Raw genomic sequence first — 12,498 nt, forward strand, 5'->3', positions numbered from 1 at the left:
CAATTTATGAACGCCGAAACTTCATCAAAAGTTTTATTTTACTAGTAATTTAAGCATTGTGAATTCCTCGATGTGAAGATAGTTTTATTGTGTATATAGACCCTACATGCACATCCAAGTTTCATTTGTTGCTTTGCTGGATACGACCTCGTAGAGAAGTCTTTTATAGAAAGTTGATAAGAAAGCGCTGACGGACTAGTTTTTCTCCCCGGGTTGCAACGACCTTCGTTTCCGGCTTGAAACTGCGTTTGGCAAGTAGATTATCTCGTTTAATTGCAGTATTACGTAATGAGATGTCAACAGCTTTATATTTTTTTGAAGTTCCTTAACTTTTTAGCAATGATTTTGTTGTAATTAACCTTCATGTGTATGAATTTTGACACACCTTTGCTACGTCTATCATTCCAGAAGTACGTATCAACTAATTTTTCGTTATTGAAATATTTTAATGGAATCTGTGTTTGAAAACAATCGTTTGAGAATTACAACTGACATGAGGACGAATCAAAGAAAGTACCTTGTTATGTAGGCATTCCATAATTTTAGACTCTAATGTAAACTTGCAGTTTTGTTGATACGCTCTTCTGGCATGATGCCCACTATTATATATTGTAACATTTTGTGGAAATGTTTATTCATTCAATCGTTCTGTAACTGTTTCTTTCATTTTTTTAAATGACATAACCTGAAACTTTGTATAATTTCACCATTTTTATTGTCAAACAAAGCTACTGTAATTAAAAATCGCGAATTTAAAGTCTTATATCGGCTGCTTACACATTAGAAAAACTTTTCTTGGTGCACTTTTCGATGAAAGTGTGTCAAATAAAATGTTTGACTGTTATAGGAAGTAAATATTGCATTATGTACACATTTCATCTTTACTTTCTCTTTTAGAGGTTACAGAGAAGATGTATCACTCGGTCCAAGTCATATATCATAGGTTACTTGTTTCGGAAGTCATTTACCATTGGCAGCTTCGTGCAAGATAATAAATGTACTTCGTCACGTAACGTTTCAGCTGAAGTACGTTTTCGTCGTAAAGGCCACAGTTCCCCCTCTGAACAGTGAAGTGAAATAACCCAGTTTGAATATCTAACGGTTTTATTTCATATTAGAGATCCGTTAAACGATGTGAACATCATCTTAAAATCTGCGAAACTAATATTCCTTAATTATTTCATGTGCATCCGAGATAACAAAATTTGTCCATTAGAATTATGTTTAAGGCTGGTTCACAGTAAACCGGGAACGAAAACGACGAGAACGGGAACGGAAATATCGTTAAAATAAATGTATTTAAATGTGAGCATTCACAATTAACTGATATTAACTATATTAACTATATTAACTAATATTGTGAATGCTTACATTTAAATACATTTATTTTAACATTATTACCGTTCTCGTTCTCATTGTCGTTTTAGTTCCCGGTTTATTGTGAACCAGACTTTAGTCAGTAGATACACGCATGTTCTGTGATGTAGGCCTATAGGACTCCCGGTTGGAATATTGTGTCAGAAGCATTAGTACTTGTGTAATTTGGACTTCAAGAGAAAATGGTTGGAAAAAGAAACGTCTAGAATTTCAGAACATAATACGTTTTCTCGTTCTTGCAAACTTGCGATTGTTTGAAATATTCACGTGAGATCTTTAGCCTATTGGTCACGTTTCTCACTCCGTAATACAGGTAAAAATCTGAAAAGAGGACTTAACCTACTATAATTCGTTCCATAATTTCTGACAGGCGACGTAAATATTGCCGGCACAGGAGGAGAGAAGTATAATTCCTATCCAACCAATTGCAGAGGTCTCATTCCACGCTTATCTTGAAGTTTGACGAAGGTAGAACGCTTCAGACCACCCAACTTCAAGGTAAGAGTGGAATGAGACCTCTGCCATTGATACAATAGGAGTTATCGTTTTCTCTATCAGTACCGTCAGTATTTACTTCACCTATCAGACATAATAGAACGAAGTATAGGATATGTAGTAGAGGATAAATCTGTCGCAACATACTGCTCACCGAACACAACATCATCGCTTGCAGAGGTGGGCCACGTCTTGAAAGAATTCATTTTACATAGCATTTGTATTGGCATAACATACTTGTCTTACAATTATATAGTTTTCAATGAATTTAAAATATAGGTTACAGTTTATCACCTGACTAGTGTGCACTTATTTTAAGACAAAAAGTGTAGTTACAGCAGTCTTAATGTAGTTCTCCAATCTATTCATGAGATACGCATAATATTGAAGAATGAATTTCATAGTTTTAATATGAGTGTCTTTCCACATTTTATCTGATTATAACTAGGAGGCGGATGTTGATGATCTAAAAATCTACTTAAAATGATCATTAAAATGCCCTTAAACTAATGGAAAAGTGACATAAAAAAAGAAAATGACATTTAAGTATTATTCACCTTGCTTTCACCACAACTTCTTAAAAATTAGTCACCTTGTTTCAATGACTGCCCTGCAAATCTCGGACAGAGGAGACAACTTCCTGGAATTTGGCTAAGATAAAGGAAAAGAACATGCAACAAAATTAAGATTTTCAGCGAAAACTGTAGATTTTAATGAGTGTTTACATTGTGTTTCAATCAGGGGTAGTCCATGTCAGTGCCTTCATTCTCCGTCTCCTCCTTCCGCTCTTCACTTTTGTTATCAGATCTTCCAAATGACGAAGTGTGAATGACAAAACAAATTGTGGGCGCAGCATGCATCCTTGCAATCTTTGTATTAAAAATACTGTCTAGACATGCCTTGTGAACCATGTTGAGGACACAACGTCCTGTCCAGGACACGGTGAAAGTTTCTCCCCTTCCAAACATAAATTCTAAAGACACCCTCATACCGACAAAAGAACAGTAGCGGTCAAAGCCCTCACTTAAACTAAGCTGTTGTCAAGCATTTTATATTACTTCCGTTGTGTGAAGTGAAGCCTCCTGTGGAATGGGGCTGGATTTTAGAGTCTGTTCCAAACTATAAAACTCAAACTTCACTGTTATTCACTTATTCAGTAGGTAATTACTACTGACCTATTTGCTTAGAAAATGATTTAAGAGACCTATCGATAAAGAAGAGAGTAAAATGCATTCCAAATGATCTAAAAGTTCTTCAAAGTATTAAAAATGACCAAGTAATGCCGAAAAAAAATATAAAAATGACCTGTTAGTTCAAACACGTCAAAAATGCAATATAATAAATTATTTTTTCACGTTGATTTTAACATAGAAACAATTTCTATATTAATAAGCATCATCTAAATGTGAAAAATAAGTAGATGACTTTTCATCAACATCCGCCCCCTAATTATAACAAATGTTTCGGGAAGTAATTTTGAAACGGGTGGAGATTGCAAACATGAGCAATGTTCTCTATAACTGTCGCATTCAAATACTTTAATAGAATTTTATGACTGTGAGAGCAATATGATAAATCTTAAAGACTACGCTAATTTTACAGAAAATTTAGACCAAAGGAGGTACTACTTTTTCTTTAACATTATAGAGCACTAAGGAGCCTACTTGGTTCTACTTTCCGGCACCCAATGTTTTTGTACGTGTACTCAAATGGATGTATCGCCGCCGTATTGTCCACATTAGACATAAAAGCGAACGGACCACCATTTAAATGTAAAGCACTGTTGTTAATTATGTCGAATTACAGTGCGCGGCATTATACAACTTACTTGCATTATAACCGATCATAGTGCGCGTTTATTGGGGGATCCGACCGTTCTCTCGCACTGGAGGAAAACGAATCATCGGTGAATGGCAATGATTTATGCCTATAGTCTCGTGTACTTGGTCAGAATGAAAGTGACCGGTCTCTTTAGCAGCGAAAATTTTCTAAGTCCCTTCGGATGAGCGCGCAGTTCACTACCGTAAACCTCCGTGCGCCGCTTTAGTTAACTCCATAATACAAGGCGCTTCGAATCTCCGTAGGGAATTTTTTTATTAAATTTGTCCTTTCTTTTATTTTTTTTACAATTCATTTTAGTGTAATATAATCAAATAATTATTTTTATGTTAATTCATGTTACTTACAGGTAATTACAAAATTGGTGAAAATTTGTGGTTATAATTCCAGGAAATCAGAATATATTTTATCATCAGAATTATGGTTTTTCTTCTTGTTTAGGCCCTGATGATCATGAATTTAGATTAGTATAATAATCATTCCCTGTAGCACAACTTTCAAATTAATTATTGCCAATTATTTAACCGTCAATATATTTAACTGAATGTTACTTAGGCAATAGAGTGCAAAGCAGCAGGGATTAATAAAATAATCAACACATCATTTTAATATGAAAGCTCCTAATTGTGGTCTTTAGTGTTACTTCCATCTAGCGTCAGAAGTTTCTATTAATACGAAAAAAATTATAAAGCGAAAATTATTGTAAGGATAAAAAAAATGACGAAAACCTGTTATATTTTCACTGATGCATTTAAAAAAAAAAAAAAAAAAAAAAAAGTTTCGTAACTCCACGAAGATTTAAACTTTCAACCTCACGAATTCTTAGCTGTCGCTCTACAAACTACGCTAAGAGTTTCACTGCAGTCAGAATGGAATTGTAACGAGCAATGATCATACTCCACTTGAGAATCTGTTACACAGTAGGCTATATAGTGTTTGTGTTACAATATTCACTGTTGAAACACTCTGAACGATGTCTGTTTTACATCTCATATATGAACTATTTTCTCGGAAGATTTTAGTGATTAATAGTTGTGTTCCCCACTATAACTACTAGAAGAATATACGCAATCTTTTGAACAAAGCCTTGCTGTCCCGAGCGCTCACGGAAATACCCGATTCGAACTTAGTCTCTCAGACGCTGACCACTTTCATTTTGACCAAGTGTACATATAATACACCGGTAAGAGGTAGTAAGAAAACGTTATGTTAATCTTATCTTTTAACAAAACATGTGCCGAAAACGATATCCACCTTTCTGGATACAAGAAATCTTACAACTGTAGTGCACCTAAGCTGAAGCTACAATCTTTTCAAGACGGTGCATAACTGAGCTGTGTAGAAAGTAGCGAGATACTGCATATATTTCAGGCAAAAAGAGAAACCGAAGTACAATTTTGACAGACAAGAAACCTGCAGATAGTCAGGCAAGAATGCTGCTGAGTTCTAGAAAATATTCACTCCGATTAGCACAAGAATGAGATATATCACAAAGATCAGCATTAAGGGGACTGAAAATGCTGCAATTTTATCGTTATAGACAGAATTAAAGTGGTTCATCGATTACAGCAAGGGGATCCATCAATTCGTGTGTATTTTTGTGAATCTGTGTTGCAGTCTGTTAATGACGATACTGTTGATTCATCTCAATTAATAATGAAGGCAAAGATCGGTTCCATTTAAGCTGTTATATCCACTGGGACACTGACACTCGTGTATTGCATGAAGTTCTTCACGATTAGAAAGTGGGTGTGTGTAGAAGATGTTTCAGAATTTTCTACACCGATGTGATTCTTGATCTTGCGTAGAATATTAGGTCCTGTTAGAGATCACGAAAGATAGAGGATGCGCTTTAATAACGAACTATACAACCTGATTGAAGGGCAGGATATTGTCAAATGTTTAAAAGCCCAAAGGATAAGATGACTGAAACATCTAAAAAGAATGCCGGAAACACTAATACTCAGGGGTGTAGTCGTACGAGGACGGGCTAAGGCGCCGCCCCGGTTCTTTTTTCTGCATTCAAGGAGCGCCCTGCTTCTTTATTTCTACTTTTTAAACTGACTTGCTTCTTACTCAACTTTGTATTTTTTTAGTATGGATTAGTAGTACGTATAATAGCAACGACATTACTAATACATAATAATAATAATAATAATAATAATAATAATAATAATAATAATAATAATAATAATAATAATCTATGCAATTAAGCTCACATACAGTTACAATACATTTCGCTTTTCCTACACCCTCTTTCTCAAACAACTTTCCTCAGTCGGCCGTAATTCTCCATATTTTTGCTGGTCAGTTCATTTTCTTTGGTTTTATTTAAGTCTCTCTGACTGCGATCCTGATTACATTAGGGGTTAAACGGAAAGTTCTTGTTCTAATGATACGTCATTCAGTGTAAATCCATATTTAAATAGTCTTGAAAATGTGATTATTCATTGTAAAGGTTCACGTACCAGAAAAACAACTATAAAATGCTTTTCTCCCCCAAAGGAATTTAGTAAATACCGTTACTGTAAATGTCTTTGACGTATTATATAATACGGTAATATTGTCCATGAAAATTGTAATTCAATAAAATTATAATAGATACTGTATAATTATGTCAAAATTAAATTACCCGCATAATATGCAGCCTCCTTAAATACGCGGTTTACAGCGTTTCCTTGGAGTGTGTCTTGTCGGGGTTTATGCTATAATAATAATAATAATAATAATAATAATAATAATAATAATAATAATAATCTTTTCGCAATGCACCCTGATGCTACATATTTCATTTACTACTACACTCCTGCGAATACCAATAAGAATGTTAAAGGGGGAACTATATAACAGGAGGAGAAAGGGTAGATCAAAAGTGAGGTGGATGGACGGTATAACTAAAGACCTTGAGACTTTGGGAGTGAGAAGCTGGACAAACATGATGGACGACAGAGAAGAAGGCCGTTGTTAAAGAGGCCATAACCCACCCAGGGTTATAGCGCCAGACGATGATAATGATTACTATTTATTTATTTTTTATTTTAGAGGTTATTTTATCAACATCTTAGGTTATTTAGCGTTTGAATGAGATGAAGGTGATAATGCCGGTGAAATAAGTCCGGAATTCAGCACCGAAAATTACCCAGCATTTGCTCATATTAGGTTGAAGGAAAACCCCGGAAAAACCTCAACCAGGTAACTTGCCCCGACGAAGAATCGAACCCGGGGCACCTGGTTTCACGGCCAGACGCGCTAACCGTTAGTCCACAGGTGTGGCATGGTGGTGGTGGTGGTGGTGGTGGTGGTGGTGCTGTTGCTGATGATGATGATGATGATGATGATGATGATGATGATGATGATGATGATGATGATTCTTGCATCCAAAAAAGTGGACAGCATATTTAACGTAATAGTCTATGCTTTGCATCCAAAAAAGTGGACAGCATATTTAACGTAATAGTCTATGCTTTGATAAAAGATACGATCATTATAATGTTTCCTTATTACCCTCACCGTCACCCACCACTGATTAGTTTTCTCCCATGCCAGAGAGCGGCGGGATCTCCTCACTAAACATTCGATCTACATCCGATTATAATGCTGGTAGGTTGTATATGCTACGCTCTGTACGACCTCCTGCGACATTAATCTCCCTCTCCACTGACTAAAAATGCTTTCTTGCTGGTGCGGTTCAGGCCCCCAAACACCCACTATCCAGAAATTTGCACCTGGACCTCTAGAGGAAAAATTACAGTAAGCCAGAAGATAACGCGGGAACTTGCTAGAATTGAGAGGATCATTGAACTTTAGTCGAAACTAGTCAATTAACTAAAATAGCACCGCAATTTAAATATTAACACAATGAAGTTGTTATTTATTTTATGTGAACGACTTAATAGTTTACCAGTGACTTAAATTACATGCCTCATCAGCATTTTTAATTTAATCTCTTTTGGTTCTGACGTCTGATGAATTCATTACTGCGTACAAGAGGTGAGTATTTTCTAGGTTATTCTGTGGAAGTATTGGGTGCCGGAAAGTAAAACCACGTGCTTAGTACACTATGCCAGTGTTTTATCAACCTTTTTTTATGATGAGACCCCCCCCCCCTTTCCTCATTACTTTAGTGCGGTCCTCTGGCCTAAATTGTGAAGTAGAAAGAGCATAATAATATGAAATTTGGCATCAATTTAAAAAGAAAACGCTTTCATTGTGTTTTTATTTAACGTAAAATGGTCGATTGTTTAAATTTTCATAAGAGCTTGTTAGTTACTGCTATTATTATTATTATTATTATTATTATTATTATTATTATTATTATTATTGTTGTTGTTTTGTTCGCTGCCTCCGTTAACCATTTTTGGACTCCCAGAGAGCCGCGGCCCCCCGGTTGAGAATCACTGCTCTATGCAATTGTTAAAGAAAAGATAGTGCCCTCTTTGGTCTAGTAAGTCTAGTTCTTCTGGAGAATTACCTTTCTTCTCTTGTCTAAGGGATTCTGAACCCCATGACATGAAAAAAATCTATGCATCGGTAATCCGACCAGCGCTGTTACAAAAAAGATGTCTTAATTAATAGTCTGAATGACGAAAACACATTCATAATCACTAATGGCAATTACATTAATATTCTCATTATAGAAATAGAAATATATATATTCTCCCTGTAACATAGTCCTAGTAAGCTTATATTAAATTAATTTTCATCATTTTACTAGCTATCTCAATTAATTAATTAATTAAATTAATTATAATTCAATGAATTAAATTAGCTCATAAATTAAGTTACTACTTTACCTTACAGATTTATCTAAATTTAAATAAATGTGTAGTGAAGAATATTGCTGAAGAACCTTTTAAGTGTAGTGTAAATATTTTTAATTTAAATTTATGTATTGTATTGATTAAGGCTGGTTGAGTGGAAGAGAAGGCCTTATGGCCTTAACGCTGCCAGCGAAAATAAAACATTATTATTATTATTATTATTATTATTATTATTATTATTATTATTATTATTATTATTATTATTATTATTATTATTATTATCATTTCCTGTATGGTTTGTGTAATCTTCACTTTTGAGAACTCTTGACATCAAGTATCTGGACTCCGTGAACTTGTAGTTAGCTTGGTGTAAAGTCAGCGCCTAGGCTTAGGGAACACAGGAGACATCTAGGGCAAGTAGATACACTCCGTCGATACTGAAAATATAGTAAGTTTGCATATCCTTGCAGGAAATCGAGCTCGATGCCCGCTAGTTTTGTAGCCAGACAGAAGAGGACTGATATGTGATTTGCATGTTTTAATGTATCACGTTTCAGTTTCGTCCAAAGCATAAAGACTTTCGTACTGGTTTAGATAGTTATAAATTGTTCTCTTCAACACTCAATTATTTTTATTCGTTTTGTGAGCGTCGGTGCTTGTTGCTGTGACAAGTGTGCGCAACTTGCCTACTGTGCTGTATTTTTTTTAAATTACAAATCTTGTTGACACTTGTGTTTTTAGAGTTACCTCGTGTTTTCCCGAACTGAATAATGAAACTTTGGATTTACGTTGGCTGTGGTGATGACATAACCTAAATAATCACTAGGTTTAACGAAGCACCGTCCTTCACGTCTGCAAACTGAATGCAGCGTAACGACAGTTATTTGTAATAATAATAAAAAAAAAATTCTGTGCAGAGAAAAATGAGCACTGGTCTAACTATACTTTTTTATGTGTGTTTGTTTAATTTCGCCTCCTCGGTGCGACAAAATTGAAAACAAATGTGTAGTTACTGCAAATGAAGGTTATCAGTTCCTTTGAAAGTGTGATAATTGTACGGAAATTGCTACGAGACGAAAATATAATAATAATAATAATAATAATAATAATAATAATAATAATAATAGATGTCCATTGATGAAAATATGTTTATAGTGCTCTAACATGGTGTTAATTATTAATATACCGCGAAAAATACCATCGGCTAATGTCTTATCGTTTTTAAACTCTCCTAGAGTTACATGCGTTATTTTTACTAAAATCGATTCATTTTGTATTGCAGTTATTTACTGTATTCTTTAACAGTAACCTAAGAAAATGACTTTTTTCGTCACAATAAACCGAACAGCTGATTTAAAGACGATTCAAAGGCTTTGAAACATGTTCCTGAAACAGATGAGAAGTTGAAACATTTGGAACACTTGGCAATGACATTGTAAACATATTCTTATGAAACTGTTTCTTTGAAACTGTTGTTTTGGAACAGCTTCGTTCATGAAACAGTTACAGTCTAAACTGTTTCTTAAAAAGAACAGTTTATCCCATCTCTATTATCTATTGAGAAACTTGTGTGCTATGTTGTCATGCCGAAAAAGTATTTTAAGAGAAGTCCGAGCGATGAGTGCTCCAACGTATGTGCGAGCTGCTTGGGGAAGAGGGAGGATACTGTACCGATCTTTTGAACGACTCCTCAAATGGAGCGAGAGTCAAAGAGATAGCTCGAATCAGTGAACGATTCCGACACATCTCAACTTGTAACTGTTATTTCGGAACTGTTGTTTGGAACACAGTATTTTTCCGGAACCGGAACAGTCTGAATAGTTCGGGGAAAAGAACAACTTCGTCCATCACTGTTGCATCTGTTTGCCTTGCTAGCGAACTTCCGAGTGAGTGTAGCTCAAAATTTAGCTATCCGCGAAGTCTCTATTTCACCCCTCTCCTCGTTTACCCATGCACTTGTGCTGCTATGACGTATCGGATAATGCAAGGAATGCCGATAGAAAAATGGCTTTGATGGACGCGGGCCGACCTCGCTGACTAACCCGGCATACACGGATCAGGTGTGGTGACGTCTGTTGTGTAAACTAGGTTTTCTTTTGCATAACCCTATACACAGAAATCCAAAGGATTTAAATCCGTTGATTTAGGTACAGGTCCTCTTCTACGTATCCACCGTGCGGCACACATACGAAGGATGATTGTTGCCGGTTTATCGTATCCAGGCGCTCGGTTCACTGGCAGCCCCAACTAGCCAAAAAAAAATAAATAATGGCATTATCAACGGTTGATTTGCAGACCTATGTTTAACTGTTTTGCTTCCTTCGTTTTTACTCCTCATCCCTAAATTTTTTACCATCACTTTCGAAACATCCTGTATAGAATAGAACCATGAATACTCATGCATAAATTATTTCGGTAATTTCTAGAAAGCGTCTCAATGTTAACTAAACAAGCATAATAACCTGGAAGATTTAATGAAAAATTCTAGTCGTAGTATGGAATAGATTTTGTTGCGGACTTCAATTGAACTTAAAGGAACTCATTGCATAACGTATACGTGTGTGTTTATGTATTCTTTAATGTAGAAGAAGTTCTTGCAGTTTCAAAATGTGCTTTTTATTCATTGTTTCAGTTCCTTGGTAATCGTAGGATGACTTTAAAATAAATTCCTTTTCCTTAGGGGGGGGGGGGAAAGAAACGAAACAAATTGAAATCAGCTGAACGCGCTGGTCTGATTCGAATGTTGAACGCTTCAGTTAAACGTTGCCTTTTTTTTTTCTTATTATTAGGAGGGAGAGAACATCCCACGCACTACGACCTGAGATCTATTGTACACCCCCCTGTATGGGATGAGTTGCGTGCCCACCGATCCTCTACGCGCACCGACCTAACCACTTGACCTCCTTAACGACCGGTCCCTACAGCCAACAGAGTTCATGTACCACTCCTACTTCGGAAACCCCCCCCCCCCCAAGACTCCCTTAACGGTCCCAGGCGGAACTCCCCCCGAGAAGGTCTGCCCCGGATTCCGTTGCAGAAGCTATCCACCATCACATGAATACAATCCACGGAGGCCGGTCGAGAGAGCCAGCAGCTCCGGAGGGCCGCCTGTAGAGCGATCTGAAAACCAGAAGATGTAACGGGATGATTTATGAAAGGATGATAGGGGAGGAAAGGAAATGGCGAAGATGAGTGGGGTTCCAATCGCCTGATAGTTACGTGATATTCATCCATAGGAATGAGGGAGAAAACCCGAAAAAAAACCTCACCCAGGCAACTCGTCCCGACCGGGAATCGAATCCGGGCTCGCTGAGTTCAGAGTTAGACCCGTTAACCCCTCAGCTACAACGATGGACTAAACTTTGCCGTACTGTGGTTTAAATAAGGAAAGAGAGGTGCACAATCTAGCACAAAAAAAGTTTCCAATGTTATGAATAACACTCGTTGAACCTTCGGAATGAAAACTATTTATAACGAGCACAGAAATCGAAGAATGCTCGTACTCAGTAACAAACTTTTGAATGTTTGTCAACAAACCTAAAACCACAGTAACCAATAAAATTTAAACAATGCCCGAATGCAATTGTGTGTTTTTGCTTTCTGTAACATGCATTTTTAAGTAAGTTACGGAGAACTAAAACGTGGGAACAACATGATAATGCGAACCGTACAGCAGTACAGTTGTGGCTAGTGACCGGGCCTCTAGTAAATACTTGTACATAGGATGGATCTAACTTCATAGCGGTTTCCATTATTTGTTGTTCGCTCTCTGCACTAGTACCGAGTCGTGTAAAACAATAGAAAATCAAATCACTCCACTAGTCAACTGCAAGATTTACTGAATATAACGGCGGTTTTTTTAATGCACGTTTTCGCATTTATTACAACACGTTATCACAGCGAAATGAAGGAGAAATATAATGTGGACCATGGAATATCGTTGAAATTAACAGCGCATCTATTTATCACTAATATACAGGGTAATTCACGAGGATTTACCGTTACTTACGGAGCTTATTTCCGAAGA

At 36.3% G+C, this 12,498-nt stretch overlaps 1 protein-coding gene across 2 annotated transcripts in view; it reads left to right on the forward strand.

Annotated features, from left to right (window-relative positions):
- lilli (AF4/FMR2 family member lilliputian) overlaps nt 1-12,498 on the forward strand; it is a 1,088,977-nt gene that overhangs the window by 255,259 nt on the left and 821,220 nt on the right. The gene's annotated exons all lie outside the window — the stretch shown is intronic.

Source organism: Periplaneta americana, chromosome 11, assembly GCF_040183065.1.
Source record: "Periplaneta americana isolate PAMFEO1 chromosome 11, P.americana_PAMFEO1_priV1, whole genome shotgun sequence".
NCBI classification, from domain to species: domain Eukaryota; kingdom Metazoa; phylum Arthropoda; class Insecta; order Blattodea; family Blattidae; genus Periplaneta; species Periplaneta americana.